The 20,897-nt window shown below is 37.9% G+C and overlaps 2 protein-coding genes across 6 annotated transcripts in view; one reads left to right on the top strand and one right to left on the bottom strand.

Moving 5' to 3' along the window:
• The window catches only part of map6a (microtubule-associated protein 6a), a 224,641-nt gene that overhangs the window by 79,687 nt on the left and 124,057 nt on the right, over positions 1-20,897 (top strand). The gene's annotated exons all lie outside the window — the stretch shown is intronic.
• Positions 1-20,897, bottom strand: part of uvrag (UV radiation resistance associated gene) — a 106,686-nt gene that overhangs the window by 18,250 nt on the left and 67,539 nt on the right. The window lies entirely within an intron of this gene.

The raw sequence follows: 20,897 nt of genomic DNA, 5'->3' as shown, positions 1-20,897 counted from the left end.
GTTTAAGGACATTAAGATCATGTCTGTACTATGTTATGATTGTAGGCCTACTGTACAATTAAATACAATCGTTGCTTAGTCTGCAGTTTGAATTCACTTTATCTCAGAGCGTCCGTTAACTGCTCTGCTATTTGGATCGTTATCTCTAGGCCTACACTCAATGAACAACATCTCAATACTAAATTAAAGGCCTGTCTCATATAGACGCCTGTCTCAAATACAAGCCGGTGCAGTTCGGCGATTTGGGAAAATAAAAGCCCGGGCTATTATTTGAAGTTTTACGGTACTAGCATGTGGATAATATTACCATTGCAACAGAATACAAATACAATTCAAATACAGCAAATGAGTTGTACACAAACTTGATGAAATTGTTTACACAGCATTTGGAGATATGAATGAGCGCTCGCTTTTCCCTTTCACTTTAGCTTTCGTATTCGTGATCACGCCTACTCTGTGTATAAGGAAAGGCTGTACTGACCACACATTTTAAAAGAAAAGATATTCTTGTCAGTCATCTCTCCTTACTCCGCTACGTGATAAGTGAAATCTGACTCCTGCTGCGACTGCTCTGGAGCATAGCATTGTAGCATAAGTTGTCTAACTGAACTAAACGGTTTATTTCTATTTCTATTTTATTCACACACACACACACACACACACACACACACACACACACACACACACACACACACACACACACACACACACACACACACACACACAGTAAAGACAAAGTAAAGACAAAGTAAAGAACAGTTGGTTCAATCCTCTTCTAGTCAACACAATGTCAAAATATCTTTGTCTTCTTATGGTTTAACAACTGTTGTCATCTTTAAGCCTAGTTTCCTCGACCTTCAAAACACTGTTGACAGTTGTCAAAACTATCGGAAAATATGAGGACAGAAATTTTTAACAAGGACTTAATATTGGATTTAGAGTGATAACACTGAAATGTGTTTTCTTGATTGACAAATAAGCTCATGCCAAATCAGAATACTACTTTTGAGAGCTCAGGGGAAAAAAAAGCTCTTTTGAGAGCTCATACATTTTTTAATGTGTGTTACGTTTAGAGGAAGGATATCAAAGTTCTTAATATCACCCCAGGTTTCACAGTCCTTGACCCTTATATCTCAAGCTCTCTGTAACACTTCTACCACTTCTTTTCCTCTCTACCATTACTTATTTCCCTTCATCTGTTCTTCCCTTCTTTCTGTCAGATCCTGTAATAATAAAACACAGGTGTGGTTATACGTACCGGTCAAATTTAGCCAGATGCCAACAAGCTTAATTCAAAACATTTCCAGCTATTACGTTCCTCAACCTTACACTTTATTGAGTATCATATGGACACGTTACAGAGACAACATATTTACATAATTATGGGAAAGGGTTACAGAGACGAATGGGAAATTTAATTTGGAGACCACCGGTAACAAGGGCCCACTGTGTTTCCAGGCCCTCACGAGACACCAAAGCTGCTGTATAACAGGACTATAATTAGACTGACACGCTGCCGTTTCAGACGTGTACATACTTTCATTCGATAACACAATAAAGGGTTGTCCGATAAAGGCTTTGCCAGGTGATCTCCTCACGTGTGTCTAAGGGTGTAGATGTCTGGAAACTAATGTGCCATTCTTAGTGTGATGTCATAGACTGGGCATCTACACAACACTCATTAATTTACAAGTCAAGTTTTTTAAGAAAAGTCTCTGAAAATGGGCAGAGTTTGTCTCACAGTGAATATCTGATTGATTAATACACTAATTATTTTTTACAATAATATATATTAAATGCTGAGTTTAAGACAAAATATAAAAAAAAATGTTTAAATGAATACAGATGTAAAAAAAATATTGAAAGATATTGTCAATAAAAACAAATTTAGACAAAATAAAATTACTGTCAATGACAGCTCCTTTTATACATAATATTTCAAATATACTGTCAATGGTCATAGATTTAGACAAATTATAAAAAAAAAAATATATACACTACCGTTCAAAAGTTTGGGGTCGGTACGATTTTAAATACTTTTAAAAGAATTCTCTTCTGCTAACAATGGCTGCGCTTATTTGATTAAAAATACAACAAATATCAGTTATAGTATTAAATATTATTCCAGTGTAAATCAGCTGTTTTCTGTGTGAATATATAGTAAAGTGTAATTTATTCCTGTGATCAAAGCTGAATTTTCACCGAAATACGTGTTCTTCTGATTAATATGCGCATAAACTTCTAATTCTAAATTTTTATCATGGCGTTTTCAACAAACAATGGCATAAAAGGTAAGACGGTAATATTGAAGGTTTTGGCAGGCAATATCATTGATTATAATATTATTGGTTATTTCATGGAGAACAAGTATTGATATCAAAAGACAGGGAGAGAGTGCCTATTCATTAGATGCCGTCAAATAGATTATGGCTTTTAATAAATGGCCTTATAACATTATAAGAGAATATCTGAGTGGTGAGTCACAAAATAAAATGGCAAAGCTATAGTCTATGGTTAGTAATATTATAGGCACATATGGTGCATATTAAATCGCACATGTAGAGTAAATGACGACTGGATGTTAAAAGGAACATTTACACAGCCAGCATTATGAATTTTGTTCCTTTGACATTTAACTTACAGTAATTATAATATTATGCCAAATTGTATTTTCTTATGTTATGAATGGAACACTTATAAAAAAATCCTCCAAAAATATTTTTGTCATTACTTGTTTTTGTTTTTTTGACAGACAGACAGATAGAATAGATTGACAATAGAATGAACGACAGAAAGAAAGAACGAACGAACGACAGACAGAATGAACGAACGAAGCCTAATAGAGTGTAAACACTTTTAATGACCACATAGGGTGCACTGGCACCTGTCAGAGCAGTCGCCCTCCGAGGGGTTCCAGAGCCATCACTGGAGTCGTAAACTTGAATGAATGGAGTAACGTCAGCCCGTGTTAACCTAAGGAGGGGTAACTCTAAACCAACACTGCACTCCAAGGGGTCAGAATAACCTGTTAACACCATAGTGACAAACAAAGACAGCCATTCATCCGATCAAGTGGGGAGGGACGCGCCACCAACTTAAAGTATTCACAAAATGTGTACAGGACACATTTCTTGAACTGTCAACAAGACATTTTTTGCTATATTACTGTATTTACAGTTTAGACAAAAGCAAAATTAACAACACAGTGCCTCTTCCGTTTAGCAGGTTCTGCTTTTATAACCCAATATAGAAAGATGGATTAATTTCGAACCCACACTGAATGAAAAACCCTCATTTAGGTGTAACTGCCAAATAAAGCCATTAAAACATTATTTTCATTTCAGCCAAAACGCCTGGCAAGGTTATAAACAGCCTTTATAATTTGGAATAGAACTTGTTGAGGGTTTCTTTATTGGGCCTGTTATTTTAGGGCAGAGGAAAGGCTCCATAAAGGGCACGGGAAAAAAAAACATGACACGGAGCAGCTGTAAGATGCCCAATCTACACAGAGCCAAACACAATCACAGCTTATTGCAATAAACCCTCCATTCCCCCATTCAATTGTGCTCTCCCCTTTTAGTCTGCATTAATAGAGGGACTTTATGGTGGAGGATTGCGTAAAAGCCTCTCAGCAAAGGTCAAAGGTTAGTGCTCAAGCCCTGAATGAATGGTGCACATTCTTGTTCATCTCTCTTGGTGACGAACCAAAATGGTTCTTTGGTGTAATAAGAGGTAAAACAAACATTTCTGGTGTCAATAAAAAGGTTTTTTGAGCATTATTAAAGAGGCTGTAAGACAAAAAAAAAAGAGGTTAAGATCAATTAATCTGACGTTGAAATGAAACCCCACAGCAATATGACATAATTTACAGTGATGTTATGAGCAGTTGCCAGGACAAACAGTTAATATAACCTAAAAACAATAGACAAAGGATCCATCAAAGCCAACAGACTCCTGAAAGAGGCCATTCCAAATTTGAGATGAGGGAATTTCTGCAGTAAACACTTCAAACCGGATATTTCAAGCCATTTTACACCAATGATAGTTAGACAGCAAGTTTTATCATTGTAATTGCAGTTCAGGCTAAAGGGTGCTGACAATCTCCTGTTTTGAGATGATGATAGATCTGTTTTTTTTTTGCTTTTTTGGAGTTTAACACTAGGCTGTGAGTTCTTGAACAGAGTTTTTGGCGTGTGGCTCAAAGAGCAATCTCTCAACACAGGTATGTCAGTCTGTGCCTCCTCGCAGACGAAACAAATACAGATACTGTATGAAGCTCTATAAGGCCCTCTGTGATTGTTTTTTTTAATCGGTTTTCAAATGCTGGGTGGTCTTTGGTTGTTATATTAAGTACACGGTATAAGAAACAGCTACTGTAAATTAATCTGGGTGAAGGGAAAGCTATGTTGTGTACTGTATCTGCATGAAAATCCATTAAAGTATATTCATAAAGCCCATTCTGTTGAGGTTTGTGTCGGAAGAGATTGTTCTGTAGAGTATGATTGTGGTCTGTAATGTACGATTGTGTTTGTTGTAGGCTACACTATGTCCAAATAGGTCTACTACCCCTAAATAAAAAAAGTAATGAAATCTAATATATATATATATATATATATATACAAATAAAGGAAATCTGAACAAAGTTTTACAATTAGTTTTTAAAAACGTCAATATTTTAGGGGTAGGAATGGAATTTGGATTTTTGTATGTGGAAAGTATAAACAAGGACCCTAATATTCTGATTGTAATTGGACTTGTAGCACAGTCGAGAAAAAAAAAAGTCACATATATAACCACGTCAATCAGAATGAATTTGCCAAATCCCAATAAAGTTAATTCAGATTATAAGGAGTGGTTTAAACCTTTTCTAGTACGATTGAGAGGACATGTAAACTTGATCGGATTGAAAACTGAAACAGTCTGTATAAAATATCTAATGGCTGTCGTGTCATTCTAAAATTCTCCTTCCAGTCATCGTCTGTGAAGTACAACGTCCCACCAGTCCTTATTTCGGACTCTCATCCAGAGATTTTTATTGCTTGATGTGCTTGTCGTTTACTAAATAGATACATTTTAAGTCTGCTCTTTATAAGCGATGTAGGAGAATGGTAAAAATGCTTTTAAATTAGATAAAACTTTTGCACCCTGCTGTAACTAGGTAAACATAAATTTGTGTCTGCATATATATACAGTACTATAAGAAGTGGGCCATATTCTAGGAGTAAGCCAACAGTGAGATAAGCTAAAGCTGATACCCTGAAGTATCTGAGGCAGGAGATTGTGGTCTGCTTCAGAACAGCCACAGCACAAAGTCCACATTATGCCTCCCGAAAGAACAACAATCCACCAAGAGCTCCTGTATCGGACCTCAAAAAATAAAATAAAAAAAAGATCAGGAACAGGAACAAATATCAAGCCAAATGTTTTTACAAGGTAAAAAGCAGCCTGTTCAGAATTTCTTCACAACTATTAAATATCCATCCATATATACATCCCCAAACAAAACTAAGGACGCTTGGAGACTCGAGCATCAAGACTTATCTCTTCCAAAACCTTTTGTGTCAAGAATTTGTGATTTCAAAAAAGAAAACACTCCCAGGATTTGTCCAGCTGAGGTACGCCGTTATCTTTAGAGATAAAACAATTTATTTTTCTTTTGTGAAACAAAGTCTAAAAATAAGAGCCAGTTATACATGAACAAATGTGGGAGCTTTTGATAAGCATCCACAATTCCCGTTTGTGCAATATTTCAGATGGAGATCACTGCCTAACACCACTATTGTACTTATCAAAACTAAATAATGCGTATGTGACATTATATAGAACAACTTTAGACTATGCAAATAATGAAATAACCAGATTTGGTCTGTGTATCTTAGCAAACCAATAGGATTTTTTTAGGAATCTTTCTCTCAGTTCAGCTCATAATCACTCTTAAAAGATTAGTTAAAAGCTTGAATAGGTTAACATCAACTAGAAAGTAAATTATACCTGCCTAAGATCTTTCCAATACACCGACTAATCCCTAAGAGACTGAGATAAATGCCAAGCCGATATCAGTTTTCCTAATGCTACCACTTTGACTACATCCTGCTCCCACAACACAAATGTGGGCATTTTCATGGGCAGACCTAGAGATGGCAGAGACAAAGTTTCCATTCTCCCCTTCATGAAAAACAAGAAAGGTGCAGGTAGAGGGAAAAAAGGGAGGGAGGACTGAGATTAAGGGCTAAACCTTCCGATCAACTCCATGCCAGAAAAAGAGTCAGGCATTATTCTCGCCCCTGGCCGCAACTTCAGAGAGCAATTCAAAAGGAGGCCATGCGAATATGGTTAACAGAAAAAACTACAGCAGACTACTATAAAGTCCCAAATTATGAATAACGTCCTGCATTTTTCCGCTTCTGACACCTACTTGCCAAGGCCAAAACCCACAGCGTGTCCTGTTAATGGTGATTTGGTTAATGGCCATTGGTGGAAACAGGACTTGGCCAACAGCTCTGAGCAGGAACAGACTAATGAAGAGATTGTGAATAAGCCTGTGCATAATGAGTACATATTCCTTGAGTCATTTAACACATTGCAGCTCTCTCAACACGTTCCTCTATCTCTGCTCTATAGCACCATGTCTAAGTGAGTTTTAACCAGGGATGAAGTTCTATAGATATTTTGGCCAATATTGAAGGGCAAAAATTGTTTTGTATTTGCATTATGATTGCTTATATTATACATTATTATATACATTTAAAAGTGTTATCAAGTGTTAAAACAATATCTGGGAAAGATACCTAGTTAAATAATTAAACACCGTTATAACAGAAAAATATATCAGGAAAAAAAGAATAAGTGTTTGGTATTGAAGAATAAGGTCTGATTTTATTAAAATCAATAAAAAAAATACAAAATGGTCACTGATCCACTGGTCCTTTGTTCTGTTCAATAAGCAACAATCCAAGAAAGTCTATTTCTAAATGTATAAACATACTCTGCATATTTTAGGTACATTGATGACATCTAGATGATAAATATGTGTAGATCAATCTGTTGTTGACTACACTGCAAAACACTTTTGATCTTGAGTATTTTTGTGTAATATTCCAATTAAAATATCTAAATATCCTCTAAAAAAAACTTTTCTTGAGAAGCAACAATGCATGAAATAAGGTTTGTGTTCAGAAAATATGTATTTCAAATATGTATTTTGTCTTACTGCACTGGCAGATCCCCCCCCCCCCCCCCCCCCCCCCCCACCCACCCACCCACCCACCCACCCGTTTCACATATATAAAAATGAAAAATAAGCAAAGAAATCTGTATTCTGTATTAAAAAAATCTGTATATCTGTATAAATTTTATATCGATTTTAAGAGGGTTTTTTTTTTTTACTGGAAAACAAGTAAAACTGAGTTAGTAGTCATTTTTTGTAGTTTATTGACCATATGGACAAAAACAATATTCTAGCAATGTACGGAATTTCTGAAAATTTAAAAAACATGTAAACGGGAGGACCAGATATCTGAATTAATGGCTGCAGGTGGGATTTGTCCAATTGGCAGGATGATGGAAAAGCTCACACAACACATCAGAAACACGAGGAAATGCCTGGATAACTGGGATGTTAAGCCTTCCTCAGGAGACAGAATGAATGGATGGTGTTAGAGGTGAAAAAGTATAAGACAGAGGGGGAAAAAAGCCAAGTCTTTCTGGAAGCTTAAAGAAAACTACTGTTGTAATGGGCAAACACACAAAACGGTGAAGGCAACAGAATACTGCTTTGTTGAAAAAGACATTGAACTTACTGTGAAGAAATGTGCTTCACTTCCTGGGCAATGTTTTAATATGCATCCTAAAATTTCCAACCCAGGGTCTATAGGCCTGAAAGGCTGAGCATGCTCTATCCCCATTACACACAAGAACAAGACACAGGGTAATTGGTGCTAAAGCCAATTGGTGTCTTTGTGGCCATTTAGATGCCTCATATCACATATCTGACTAAAAAAGATTTATCAACTATTGAGTGACATCTAACACCAATTAGGAGCGATATAGAGGTGTCAGGAGTCATGAGGTTTGTGTGTGTGTCTGCATGGGAGAGAGTCAAATTAAGCAATTCCAGACTGTTAAACTTCAGTGGTGTTTATTTAACAGCCACTTTCACTGGCCAGTTAACTCTTTTTCATCAGCTGTGAAACCATTACAGGGGCCCTGGGAGAAGAGGGAACCGGTAGGCCTCACCCCATCACCAAACACTTCATTCACATTGCTAAGATCCACAGCTTTCTGTAAGCTCTTGGGGTGAAGTTCATGACTGATGGTTTTCAAAATCCTTGATAAATATCCATTCCCCTTCCATGCGAAGTAATACAGGCTGACAGGATGGATGCATGGTAGAGATGATCCTCCTTAATGGAGTGATACTTTATAGGCCCCGAGAGAGTCCGGAAAAACGTGACAATCAGCGTGAATGTGAACGGAACGATGAGAGAGAGTCGAAGAGGGAATGGAAAAGAGAGATAGAGGAGCAAAAAAAAAAAAAAGCCAAATGAATGATAAATTATGATGGAAGAAGAAAGCTAGATTATAACTGAACTATTGTCTATTTCTTCCAAAGATCTTCTTCAAAGTATAGCAGCTCATCCATTGTGCCCAAATGAGATTGAAAAGCTGCAGATCTGCAGTAATAAAACCCAGATGCTTCAGAAATGGCCAGCACAGGTCTGAAAACTACCAGAACATCAGGCTTTCACTCTTTTCCCCCTCATCCTCATCCTTTTTAAATCTCCACCAGATGGAATCAAGCTTTTTCTCCTGTATTTTTTTTTTCTGGGAGATGGTTTAACTTCATCAAGGGAGAATTACCCAGCAGATGTGTAGAGCAAGTTAAGCGTGACACGTTAAAATAGCCCACAAAGGTTTGGTGTGAATTAAGAAGAACAACAAGTCTTCCTGCCCTAAACACATAAAACTTCCCCGGAATCTGCAGCTGGGACAGAGGAGAGCCGAACGTAGCGGTTTCCAATCTCTAAACCAATTGACATTCCCTTTGTACGGATGTGCTCTGTGACCACCGTGATGACAATCTAGACCACTTTAAAAACTCACTTTACTTCAAGAGAATTTTAGCCGGAGATTCGGGTCGAATCATGCTCTACGTGAACGCTAACACTTAGTAAGCTCAACTTTATCCATTGTTGCATAATGAAATGTTGCATTATGAAATGCAATTCATAATGCAAAGAACACATCTTCTAACGTCTTCTATGGTCAGTTTTCCCTTTCAGGTTGAAAACCACCCTAGTGGAGCAATAGTTTCAAGAGAATCCTGCTGAGCAAGTTAAAGTTAGGTAAACTTTCAACATGTTCATAGATCGCTACCTAAATAACACGATTGGTTTAAATGGCACAGACATTTGAAGGTAACTATGTCACCCCCTAGAGTTTTGTTACTGGTACAGTAAGGAAAACACAAGTTAAAGGGATAGTCACCCACAGTTGAAAAGTTTGTCATCATTTACTCACCATCATAGAAATCCAACTGATCCAGTGACTGGATGGACAAAAAACAAAAAACAGAGCCATTCTTCAAAAATATATATATTTTTCTGTTCCGCAGAAGAATGAAAGCCATACAGATTTTGAATGACATGAGCATGAATAAATGACAGAACTTAAATTTCTGGGTAAACTTATTTTATGTACAATGGAACCACACACTTGCAATACATTGGCACCATTCTCAGTGCCAGGGCACAAGCTATTTGTAAACTCAGTAGTATGTTTTTGGGTTAGTTGGACCACTGTGTGTAAATAAACTGGATTTTGTTATGTGAATTGGTAAACCGTAATCTTGAAATAGTCAACAAAACAGATTTTCTTTGTAAAATTCTTCAGTTCAGCTGTGGAACAGAGCCTCAACTTTCACGCGGTCTCTTTGTTCCTGCAGCGAGACAAATGACAGCACTGAAAAATGGCAGTCAGCTTTACGTCACCACACTGTCTTGATAAGATGACAACTCAAAACACAGTTGGAGAATAACAGGAACTTAATAAACCCCTTGCAGACTACATGACGACTTCTCCACATTTCCCTGTTTTCTTTTTTCCCTGAATGTAATTTGTCAGTCATTATAAAAACTGTATTTGAAGAGTAACTTATAAGGAGCTGCAGAGGTTATCGATTATTTTAAAAAAGTACACTTCATTGGAAAATAGAAGAGAGCCAAATGAGACTTCACACCACTGCAAACCACTCTAAATTTTAAAACAGCTGGAAACAGTAGCCCGGCTATTAAGTCATTGACAATGATTGTCCGCCAACTCTTTCTTGCATCTGTGAGAACATTTTTTCATTTTTATTTGGTAAAGAGCTCTTGTCAGCAGAGCTAAGGGCTTGGCAGGCGTAGACTTTCAAAAGAACATGTTCTTTAAAAACTTGGAGTTCAGTGTATGAAGCTCAAAGTATGATATGTATTCTCCTCAAGATCATATATTTTCAGACTTGGGACTTAGTTTTTCACCAAAAAGATCATAAATTCAAGTTCTGCTCTAAAAAAAGTGATTGGAATTTCAAATAACCTGATAATATAGAATTGGCTCTTCTAGTATTGCTTACCTTACAGCAAATTTCTGGCTTACGGTCAGGCTCAAGGGAAACCCTACTTCTGTTTGTGAGCTTTCACTTTCCATAGAGCAGTAAACAAACAAACATATACAGTACCCTTGAGACACACCCGCATCATTAGTGGGCCACTGGAGACTGGGGACTACCTTTTCTGAAACATATATATTTAGTGGCTCTCTCTCCTCTTTGCGGTGTGAGGCGAACCCCTGGCTCCTGACCTAAAACCGTGGAAATTCAATTACAGCCATTTAAGTGTTTCATAAAGCCATAGGAGGCTAGCCAGAGGTATGCTTATAAAACCAGGAGCAAGTGAAGGTGACGAGTGCTAACGGTCCTGTGCTCTCCCTGTTGCTCTCTTTTTAAACTCCCTCTTTCCATCTGTCCCCCTCTCCTCGCTTAGAAACGCTGAATGGGTTACCAGGAGGACAATGACAGACAAAACAACAGCCCCAGATACACTCGTAAATCAGTTGGGTTGGCTGAAGTCCTGGGCTAAGAGTAAGCCGCTGTTTCTGAGCTTTATGCACATCCAAAAGCTCATTGGTGGACCCACCAAGACAGTCAGGGTCACCAGCCAATGTAGAATCCACTAATAGACGAGTGAGCAAGAAATGGAAAGAGGAAGCGATTTTGAATCTTTTCTACAGCTGGATCAAAAGAACGACCGGCAGAAAGTGTGGTGTGCCCCAGGTCTCTGTCTTATGGCCAATTTATATTTTCTTTAAAGGAATGTTCTGTCGTTGTATACCTTCATGTCCTTTCAAAATTGCATTACTTTTTTCTTGGAGCACAAAAGGAGACAATTTTGAGAATTGTACTGGTCAAACTTTTCCATGTATTTAGAATGAATGGGACTAAGGCTTTCAAGCTTGTGGTCCATACAATTGTGTGTTATATTCCAAGTCTACTATAGCCATAAAATAGCTTTGAGTGAGAAACAGCCTAGAATGCAAGTCATTATTCAAATCAAGAAAAATACTTTTCGGGTCTGCTCCACACATAAAGCTATTAAATGGCCACAGAATACTTAGAATATAGTGGTATGGATTCATTTTATTATACTTTCTGAAAAAAAGCTTCATCCACATTCATTGTAATTAAATAAGTAATGACTACATTTCTTCAAAAGGTGGCAATTTGACGAATAAAAATCATACAGGTTTGGGAAGACATGAGTAAATGATGAAATGCATAATTAGAAATGGAAGACCAGTCAAGAGAGCACAAATTTGAGCTACAGTTGGCTGTTGGGCGCTACATTAATAGGCATGAAGGGGGCAACTCCTTGTGGTGAAATGCTCAGTAATTTCTTGTGGTGTGATATAGCTTTTATGAGTACTGGAAGGCATCCCCAAGAGGTTTCCAGCTCGCTCCGCAGGCTGCTGTAGGTGCTACAGAAACAAGCTATGAGGGGAAGCAAGACCACACAAAGCTAAAACTAGTGGGAGTAGTAAAAGCAAGGGAGGAGTGTGTGCTAAAACACATAATGTTACCAGACAGACGAACAACCACAACAGCATGTGCTGTAACAGTTTAGAACCAGACCAATTGCCAGGTTTAAATTAAGAATCAAGGCCCCACCGTGTAATGGCTAGAACATATATCTCAGCTGTGACATGTATACATCACATGGGCCTATTTTTGAGAGGGCATCAGTGGCAGTCCTTTAATTACTTTATCTGTGTCTAAGCAGTCTAGTGTAGTTTTTGATTAAATGAAAAAAAAAAAAAAAGTACTTGCAAATAATATTGAAGTTGCATTTAAAAACCAATTGGCTCAAAAATATAAAGGGCCATAATGCTTCTGATGAGGATTAAACTCAAATCTTATAAAGCAAAACAGAAAAACACAAACCCAATAGGGGAAACCTCCATAGACATGTTGTATGAGAAGGTTGTGTTTAAGAGTGAAGTCTAGTAAAATGAGCTGTTCTGCCAAGAGATCAGCCAGGAGAAACCGGGATCATATATAAAGCTATGAGAAAGGAGAAAGTTGAGAATCTCTGAGGACATCTGAATCACGCGTCTCTGAACAGAATATCACAGTTAAAAGGAGCAAACGCTCGCCAACAAATTCTGGACAAATGCACAGGTCTTCCTCTGGTGATGTGACACAGCCATATAAAAACACTGGAGAAATACTGGCCAAAGTATCAGATCTAATCTCAATGTTTCATCTAGTCATTGACTGTAGAAGAAAGATAGAGGGAGAGAGGAGGTGAGGAAATAATTAAGAAAAAGTTTGGAAAAAAGAAATGAATGAAGAAATTGTATTTCAGACATATCAAAAAATAAACCAAACAAAACATCAGAAGAAAAAAAATTACTAATAAGTTGAATAAGCAGAACTTTCAGTTAACAATAAGTAACATTTGGCAACATAAATGGAAAGATGACTGGAAGAACAAAATGCAATGAAGATTTGGACAAAGAAAAAAGTATCAATAAATCAAATAAATAGATAAATACAGTGAATACAAATAAATAGAGTTTAATCTATATAAACTCTAACAATACACCATTCAAACATTTTGGGTCGGTAAGAATTTTAAAAAGGTTTTTGAAAGAAATGTCTTAAAGAAAGAAAAAGAAAGAATTTAGCTGGGTCTTTTCCAGTGATAGATTCATTCATCACTGGCTGCATTAATATCAGTAATTTCAGTTTGGTTTGAAATACAGCAGCCATCTGTTATCTTAGAATAACTGGTGAAGGCTTTTATTACTGACTGGGTGGGCATGTACAGTCCTAATGGATGAGGTGTAACACACTTCCCAGGCCTGAAGGAAACTCAGCTTATTAAGCCTGATGACTTATGGAAAACAAATCGCTCCTAAGATAACAGCGAAAACGTGCACCCGCACTGCGATGCAATTACACGGAGCGCCATTACATAAAGCTGTTGAGACAAACCAAATAATCAGTCTTTTTCTCCGAAATTCCACAAGTCAGGTGCAGCAGTGGGGTGAAATGGGATGTAATCTCTTCATCTAGACTAGTTGAGTCCAGTAGTCCGTTAATCCGTTTTTCCCTCCCTCGTCCATAAATCAATTCTGAATAAGGAGACGGCGGGTCCACAGGCTTCGTTCCCATACCCTTTTGAGAACATAGGGTGGTCCCCCCATGCATGCAAGTGCAGCCCGTTTACGCTCTGCCAAAAACAATTCTGCGGTTGAGATGTGACAAATAAAGTGGCTTAAAAAGTGGTATTTTTTATAGTTGGGACACAACTCATAACCCTTTTAAAATGGCACCTAAATATATTCAAATATAAACCACATTTTCGATGATTACGTGGCCGCCTGCTTTGCAGGCAGAGTGGCTCTTAGTACAGTAATAACCAACATATGTTTGCTAAAATCGGATTTCGATTTCCTCTATAGGAAAATGAAAATTACCAGTACAGCGAGTGAACTTTCAAAGGGCTAAAAGACAGAAAACAAGATTCATTATGCAGTTCACCAAAGCAAACTTCCTTGAAATGGAAAGCGGATGCTGTCTGTCTTGGGAGAGATGGAGAGCTGCTTAAAGAGTTGATCAGTTCCAGTTCTTCTCTTGTCCCCAGTGATGTTGGTTTGGCGGTGAAACTAGGGGGACCAGGGTTCACGGCTACGCAAACAAACACGGCGTAACGCTGGTTTGGACGGACTCACTGAGCCTGGTTTGTGAAGATGAGGCTTTTTATGGAGGGCCGACAGGAGAAGGGCTCTCATTGTGAGAGGGAAGGTGCATACGCAATACAGCGGCTTTTTCTGGAGGGTCCAGCTCACCGCGTTGGGCTGACTCACTCACCGCAGGCAGGTCTGCCGGACAGGGAGGAAGGATTCTGGGATAGCCTGGGAATAGTTTGTGCTAAATATGCTGTTCTCTTGGGAGTTTTCTCTCACACTCATCAACTCCCACTTTTATTTACCTGTCTGATCTTAATTAAAAGGAGGAAGAGTAAATAAGTAAATATGACCAGTCAGCCTTTTTGACTCAATGGGCTGCCTTCAATGGTAAACTGAGTTAGGAATTGAGAGGTGGGTGTTTCTTCAACTAAGACCACTTTTGGCCCTGTGGACTATTAGAAACTAAAAACGCATAAAATAAACACTTTTCACATTCGGACTAGTTTACTTCATTTGTCTACTCAACAAAATGATTTATTTTTATCGAACATTTCCACCCCAGTGTAATTTTCGATACATCTCACATTATTTACTGAATAATGTATATCATTCTGTGATGGACACATTTTACACTTTTTTGGAATAAAATCACAAATCTAATTTCATAGCAAGCACTTTATGTATCCTAAATAGACAAATACATTTTATTTTTACACTTTGTTAATAATTTCACAATTTCTGATTAGAAATCATGGACAATAACAACACTAACAACAAAAATTACATTTACCTTGATTTTTTCATACTGACATGGTTGTCATGGTGGGGTGGAAATTATGTCAGTCATTGGCTGATGGAATAGTTCTTGAAAAAAACCTATGTAAATCATCTTGGAACAATACATACTGAAATATAAGATATAAGATCTTAGTATAAGATGTAATGTCTGGATCTAAGACAAGAGTACAAATAGAAATGCTTTACTGACACCATTGTGTCCTTGGTTAACAAGTACACCAACTAACTTCACACAAACAAATTTTTAGAGTTGGCATTCAGTTCGGTGTGGTGGAAACTGTGGTACAGTAGTATTTCTTTAAAAAATTTACATTGATGCACAAATATGGAATTAGTCTGTTTAGTTTTGTTTAGATTATCATAGTTTATTTATTTATATACATTTTTAAGACAGATTTTTGTAGTTGAAAGTGGCTGAAAGTCTAGTTCTAGGGTAAGGCTAAAACAAGAAACAGGCATGGTAAAAGTTTCTAAGGCTGTTGTAATGCAATCTTTAACAGAAATAGTTCAAATCTGTTATCGTTCATAAAAATCAACCTATAGGACATAAAAGTGCCCAAAGTTGAAGAAACACCCATATATACACAAAGGGAAGGGTGGATCAGCAACAGGCTTGTGCAGATCATTAGATCGAAGTCTCTATTTCAGGAATGCAACTAAAAAGGATTCAAAATCATGATTTGATTCCCAAACTCTCCGTTTCTCTCAGTGTTTGGACTCATCTTACGGTTAGCGACCCATGATGGTAATCACATTCAACGCTGTGTTGATCTTTCTTTCACAGAACACAGTAAATCAAGTAAGATAAAAGCGCAGTCATGTTAGAATGCATTCAAACAGGAGGAAAACCCTCAGTCAAGAGCAGGAAAAAAAGAAAAGGAAGAAGAAACGTGAATGAAGACAACATACGAAAAAGGAATTAAAGCCTTAGTGGGGCTGGGAAAAAAACAAGAAGCGAGCAAATCACTCATAGATGAACACGTATGAGAAAATAGCACCACATCTAACGGAGAGCCATTGCCGGCTCACACTCTGAGGTTATGTACACAGTCCGATGGAGGTAAATGCTGAATGTGACATATGGAAATTCCTGCTTAATATACACAAATAAAGCCACTTAGCCTGAGTCATTAATCACACAGAGGTGATTTTGTTCACAAAGCACCGTTGTGGCCTTGCTAACTCTCGCATTAAGGAAAAACGCTCTCACAGGAAGGCAGGTATGTAATAGTAGTAGTTAACTTCTCATACAGGAACCACCAGCAGCCTCTCACTACACGTGTGACAGTGAATGAAAATGAGACTTACAGGCGTGCGAGTGTTTGCATGCATATCTCCTCTCTCACCTAAAGTTCATATGGTTTCCATCCCAGAAAAGTCATGTTAGATAACAGCCATGACACTAATGGCAACCAAGAATCTCTCACCTCTTTACAGCTAGAGTTCATGTGCACCTGCAAGACTTTAAGGAACGAAACATATTCATGTATCTTGAATGATTCAATCGCAAGATGTCAGAGGTATGAAGGTGTAAATAGGAGGGTTGAAAACGCAAGTGATCGGATCACATTTGTAGCACAAATGCTAAACTTGAAATGTGAAATAGCAGTGAAATGGGGCAAAAAAGGTCTATTGTCAATAGTGTAGAGATGCATGAAGCACGGCTCATACAGAAGTCACTCTTTTAAACCAAGCTGCTTTCTGTGGTTCAACCCGTTGAGATTCCTATTGAAATGGTGGTATTTCGTAGGGATGCACGATATATTGGCTACCATATCTGTATCGGCTGATATATGTTCATTTTTAATGTTATTGTTATCGGCCCAATAAGAAATGATGCTTTTGAATTGCTTGAAATATGATTGGAATCACTTCAAAAAAAGGGGAAAAAATGTGCAGCGCAAGTCTGTCATATAGGCTACATAAAATTATAATGAGAACGTTATAATTGTGTGCCTAGGACATGGCTTTTAATGGTGAGACTTTTTTTTTTTTTTTTTTTTAATCAGGCTCACAAAAAAAGTATATAAAAATTGACAAATTTATCGGCCAATAAATCGGTTATAGGTTTTCAAATATAAAGAATTATAGGTTATCGGCCAAAATTTTCATATCGATGCATTTCAAGTTTTTTGTCCACGAAAATTCGCAAGACAACAGTAAATGTAATTGCTCCTTAATGCATCCTGGACTGCAGCGTAGAACCTCCTACTCCGCTCTTTTTCTTTTTTCTTTTACACTTTGCCAGTTATAGTATGTGTGCCTGGTTGGAAAGTGCTTCATCACCGGGTAAACAATAACAAAACTAATAACAAAAGTGTTTAACCAGTGTTATTACCATGAACGAAAATTAAAATAAAAGCTAAATGAAAACAATGGCTATAAATTAATCGTAGTTTTGGATAGTATACCATAAAACCTGCAACTGTGCAACTAGATAGCTATAACACTAGACTGCGTGGAAATTTTTTACATTTTCAATGACAGTTTCCCACTTTTGCTGCCCAAAAACATTAAAAACTAAAAATCTAAAACGAATCTAAAACAAACAATGATATAGTAATGACTAATGAAACCGGACCTAAATCCAAAAGACAAACTGAAAATAAATTAGAAATGAAGACTAAATAAAATTTTCTATATAAGACCGTCACCGCTCGGTTCTCAAGTGGAAACTCTCAGTACCTCAACAAGTCCAAAAGCGTTGAATGAACAAGTGCAAACAAAGCATTCTTATCAAACGTACAATCATGAGTGCACCAAATTAAATATGCATATTAGCATTAGAAAGAAATTTAGATCCGGTCAACGAGCAGTGCTGATACTTCCAGGTTTCCTGGCTTTGCAGAGAACAGGGCACAATGCTAGACCTACACTTCAAATTCCCCAATAATCTTCAACCCACTCTGGGTTTAATTCCAAGCACAGCCCTTCCTGCTGAGCTCCTTGCCAAATAAGATATCTCACTAGCTTGGCAACTGAGTGCTAATTGTAATATTTCTTTCAGCGTTCAGTTTATGCAGCGTCTCGGGAGGAGGTAATCCGTCCTCAGAGTGCTGCGGTGCTTCAGGAGCTTCAACTGAGGGTTGGTCACTTCAGTGCTTCTGCCATCTAGGGGAAGATGAACCACTTAGGCAACACACAAATTCACACATATACATGCTAAATAGTTTTGAAAGCTTGGAAACTTTTTCAAACACGGTTTGACCTCAATGGTATGGTGTCCAAATCTCCAAACCAACATTCTGAATGATCCATATGAAATAGATTAAACAACAGCAGCACAAGAGTGTTTGTTGTGCTGCCAACATGAACAACATTTAAAACATAATGACTATTAAAAGCCAAATTCACAACATTCCAGATGTTGTTATGACAGTTGAAGGAAGTCTCGGCAGAGGCGTAATGAATTAAATACTGTTGTTATTTAACATAAACAGAAAAGGGATTGTTTTTTTTCTTCTTTACAGTATGTTTAACTTGTCTTCCTTGTGTTGAAGTCCAAACCAAAGTAAGTACACTAGCCAAGCCTAACCACCTAAAAAAAATTAGAGCTTCAGTCTCAGTTTGAAGACCTTATTGGTAAACATGCTCTATAATGCAACAAAAACAGACAAAAACTGCTTAAATATCTTTCTCTCTCTCTCACACACACACACACACACAAACCAGCTTCTGCCATGATTACCTCGCTAACAACATCCAAATAAGTCACGTAAGGTTGTGATTTAAGAATAATTTCACAGTTGGCATGTATGTGGGTTGTCGGAATAACTAGTCGAAAGAAGCCTTTTATAATTACATTGGATTAGGGTCATGAGACACCAATAAGATGCATTTCTTAGAGGTCATTCACACAGAACGTGTTTTTTTGCAGACGTTTTTGACCTTTGTGCTCACATCTTATAATATCTTTTGCAGCATAGTAATACAGCAGTCAAGATTAAAGAAGCTTTTAACCCTAAAACAGCTACACTAAAAAAAACCTCTGGGTTAAAAACAACCCAATTTGGGTTGTTTTTAGTCCAAGGGCAAATATACAGTAGGACAGAACACATGTTGGGCTAATTTTACACAGCAATTTGATTGCTTATTAAACCCAGCCTGTATATACACACAAAAAAACTGATCTTGCCTTAATGTATTGTTGATGTTGGTGAATTTATTTAGCTTTGATGGCTACAGCGGCAGTGCTTTAAAGGGAATGGATTTAGAGACTTAACTTCCCTGAAAAGACAGAGAACTTCTCTGGTGACAGTCTCACAGCACGTTAAAAAAATGCTCTAAATTCAACCCTTTTAAAGTACCGTCACTAACTATTAAAGCAAAAATTTAAACTAAACTAGATGTCTATTCGGAGTATTCGGCAAATGACAGAGAAAAACGAATAAAAAAACAATATATATATATATATTAAAAAAAAACTTTTTTATCACCAGGTTCCTAACTCATCTATCACAGACAAAAGTGCCCTGGCGAAACCCCGCTGGCCACCTGACATTCTTCTCCCTTCCTCTCATGACACGAGGACTAAATAAAAACAACATCGAGTCAGAGCGCTGCTTCAAAGCAACTAAAACACCCCTCCTTTCTCTCTCCCTCCTGCCTGCTTGGATCGTTTTCAAACACACACAATTTAATAAAAGATAGACGTTTAATCTCCTCCATTCCAGAACAAGAGCGCCGCTGTGAAACCCGATCTCTGCTTAGTCTCAGCAGCCGGACACACTGAGCCACCGCGGCTACGTCTAACGAACGGAACGCATTAAAGACGAGAGGGACAGACGGGAAAAAGTTAGAGGCAGAGACCACGAGAAAAATAACAACAAAATAACAAACAGCACTTCGCTGGCTAGTTATTCGCAAATCACATTAGGTAGGAAAAGCCAAGCTCAATTTTCTAATATTTAGGGGTCGATGAAGCAGCCGTAGTCCTATTCGTATTAGCAAGGGGCGCATCGAGAAAGCTGCAGAGGGGAATATATACAGCAGGCCTAGCCGTTGGGATAGCGAGTTAAACTAAAAGAAAAAAAAATAACAAGTAGCGTGACTCAAGGGCAAAGCGTCATGCATTCTCCGGACAGTTTCTCTCCCAAACTGGAACACATGTGCAACACAGAGGCCCAAAACATTCAATGGGTTATAGCTCATCTGTTTTGCTACGTAGCCATGTTTGAGCTCAACCAACTCAAATGCTTCAAAATGTTGAGTTCACTGAGCTCATATGGATCGGCTTGACTCCGGGTGAGAGGCTTCACAAACGATGAGTTTAAAAACCGCTTGATCTCGCGGTCAACACACCGAGATAAGCTCCATTAGTTTGCCCTACAGAGAAACACTGACAAGGTTAATGAAGATTTCTGGCAAAGGTGCAAAGCATTACATTCGTTCTGATTAAGGGGACGTAGAATGGAAATGGTGGGCGACAGGCAGTATGAAGAACAAGCTGCGGAGGGCATCTCGCAGTCAGACTACAAATGGAGGCATATATCAAACATGACAGATATATAAGTTTTCCCCTCAGATTTGGCTAAGCTTACATATCACTCCATACCACGCACAGCTACGTTTTTGTTCTAGCAAAGTGCGTGCCGCTCGCGTGGGTCAGAGACGGACCGATTCGGCCGACCTGCTTGGTTGTTTCTGAAGTCTATTCTGTATTATTCATCACCACCTTAAGTTGGGGCAACAGCTGGAGCGCAGGAGGCTTGGATTCCACTCCCAGAGCCATGGAGGCGTGTTAATCTTACACTTAACCAGGGAAATCGATTAAATTCATGTTGTATAATTCTGAATCAAAGCTCAAACTTGAAATTGGATTTGAGCTATGGCTTATGAAACTCTTTTTGGATGACGTTAATGCAAGTGAT

This window comes from Rhinichthys klamathensis, unplaced genomic scaffold (assembly GCF_029890125.1).
Source record: "Rhinichthys klamathensis goyatoka isolate OS25496 unplaced genomic scaffold, OSU_Roscu_1.1 h1tg000321l_1, whole genome shotgun sequence".
Classification (NCBI taxonomy): Eukaryota; Metazoa; Chordata; class Actinopteri; order Cypriniformes; family Leuciscidae; genus Rhinichthys; species Rhinichthys klamathensis.
Note: the sequence above shows the minus strand (reverse complement) of the source record. Positions and strands in the feature narration are given on the sequence as shown.